Source organism: Elephantulus edwardii, unplaced genomic scaffold (assembly GCF_000299155.1).
Source record: "Elephantulus edwardii isolate Elephantulus edwardi_28Jun2011 unplaced genomic scaffold, EleEdw1.0 scaffold00284, whole genome shotgun sequence".
NCBI classification, from domain to species: domain Eukaryota; kingdom Metazoa; phylum Chordata; class Mammalia; order Macroscelidea; family Macroscelididae; genus Elephantulus; species Elephantulus edwardii.
In genome coordinates, this window is record NW_006400034.1 from 44,062 (window position 1) to 46,742 (window position 2,681).

A 2,681-nucleotide genomic window follows, 5' to 3' on the forward strand; every position below is an offset into this window, starting at 1 on the left:
TTGCATTGCCAACCCAAAGGTCATGCCTTTCTGGTAGTTCAGATCCACCACTGGTTCAATAAGAGAAAGATAGGCAATCTCCTGTGCAATGTACAATCTTGACAACTTAATAAACAGAAGCTATGTAACCCAGTAAACTCAGCTATGACTTGGTTCTGACTTGATTTCAATGAATGAGTTTTAATCAATAATCTATTAGAAGTCCTAGCCAGCATAGTAAAACAAGCAAAGGAAATAAAAAGACATCCAAATCAGCAGAGGAAACAAAATGATCTCTATTTTGCAGATAATACGATATAGGCAACCTCAAGATTTGGAACAAAAATGACAATATCTAATATCAGTAAAGTGGCAGGGTACAAAATCAACAGAGAAATCAATGAGATTCCTATCAGTAAAAATGAAAACTCTGAAAAGGAATTAAGACAAACAGTGTCATTTGCAATTGTAACTCAAAGGATAAACAAAATATTTTGGGATAAATCTAACCAGAGATAGCAAAGAAGTATACTAAGAAAATTACCAAAAAGGACTACAAGAAACCAAAAGACATCTACATAAATGAAAAACATAACTTGCTCATGAACAGGAAGACCACAATGTAAAACTATCAATAGTGCCAAAAATATCTAGAAATTTAATGCAACCTCAATTCAGATCCCATAATAATTTCCCAAAGAGATGGGAAAAGTAACCAACTTTACATGGGAATGAAATGGACAGATAAGCAAAGCTAGACTAGATAAGAAAAACAAAGAGGTCTTGCACTTCCTGATCTCAAAACCTATGACAAAGTCATAATATTTAAAGTACTGTAGTACTAATACAGCAACAAATACATAGACAAATGGAATTGAATTGAGAACTCAGAATTGAGAATTGAGGATAAATGTATCTACCCACGGACAGGCAATTCTAATTCACCAGCTACTAAAAGGGCGAAACATGGGCAACCTGAACAGAATGCCAAGCCAGAGAAGCACCTAGCACCCTTGCCTGTCCAGGCACCCATTGCACCCCTACACCCCTGTCTACCAGAGCAAGAACTCTGTTCCTCTGGGGCCCTTACCTGTTGCCTTGAGCATGGCCTTCAGCTCCTTCTCCAGTACCTGGGGTAGCTCAGGCCATGATGGCCAAAGGCACACTGGGTGACCAGGCTTGGACACCTATCACAGGGAGGGGCCAGAGCATCCTCCCGCCACAAGCGAGGAAAAAGCTGCTCCAAAACCTGTTTCTGCACTGCCGAATGAGTACTGACCGCCGAGTCTGTGCAAAAATTCCATGCATAGAAATTTTGGTGCCATCTTCTCTTACAAGACCTAAAAGAGTTGACATCACAAACGCCTACTACTGACACCATTTCTCTATCCTGAACTCCAGACTCTTGGATCCAAATGCTCACTTAATCTCTCTTACTGGATGTCCTCTTAGCAAATCTGAGTTCCGGACAATCCTTCCCAAACCCACTTCTTTATTTTCCCCATTGCAGCAAATAATATTATTCCAAGGTAGGGAAAAACAATACCATTTGTTTATTCCTCTGCACCTTTCACACATTATTGGGATAATCAGCAAAAACCTCTTAACTCTACCTTCAAATATTGGAATGCACACACATGCACATGTGTGTATATACTCTAAATTCGCTACCAGCAGTTCAAGAGAGATAGATTGTCTTTCTCCCCAGGAGGCACTGGTGGATGGAGTGGGGAGAAATGCCCTTTCTTTCGATTAGTAGAGCAGCATCCTACGGATTAGCCACAAGAGGATCTTATATATAAATATATATGTATGTGTGCACATATATGCAAATGTGTGTGTGTGCACATATGAGTCCTGATAGTGCTCCATTTATGGAACTGCTAACCAAAAGTCACTGGTTGGAAACCACCAGCAGCCCGGTAGAATACAAGCGTCTCTTCCTACAAAGACTTACAGACTTAACACCTCAGAATCCAATGAATTGCCTTGCTGTGAGTCTGACTCAATCAGAACAGAGCAAGATATGCATCTACGTCATCTTTACATATTTGTGTCTGTCTTCAGAATTTGACCTGTTTTCCTCAGCTCCAATTTTTTTTCCTACCCTGGACAATGAAGTCATTATTTTTCCCTCACATTATGGGCAAAGCCCTCAGATGCTGCTCCTGCTTCCATTTTTTTTTTAAATCTTACATTTTAATGATCCAAGTAATAATAGTAAAAGAAAATGAAATAATTATAATTAAAGGTATAACTTGATAAACAATAAGCATAAATGAATACACCCAGTTAGTCACAAACAATACTTCAATTTGGCAGGAAGAAGTCAATTAGAAGATATATGTGTTTTTGTAGGTATTCTACACATAATTTAATAATTTTTTGATGTCTTTTTTATTTTATTAAATGTCATGAACATTTACAGATATTTTGGATTTCCATTCATTCATTGTTGCACTTTTCTCCCTGCCCAGCCCTCCCTGCCCTCCTCCCAGCTCCTCTCTTTGAAAAGCAAAAGAAAAATTCCTTCTTTGGTATACAATCCCCCCCCCCCCCGCACCCTTCCCACGCCCCGAGTACACTCCACGATGCAACCTTCCGTTCTTATCTAATTCTGTTCTCAACAGCAAGCCAGAGTATTTCTATTAAAATGCCAGTTAGGTAATTTCATTCTTCTGTTCAAAAGGACGTCTCAATTT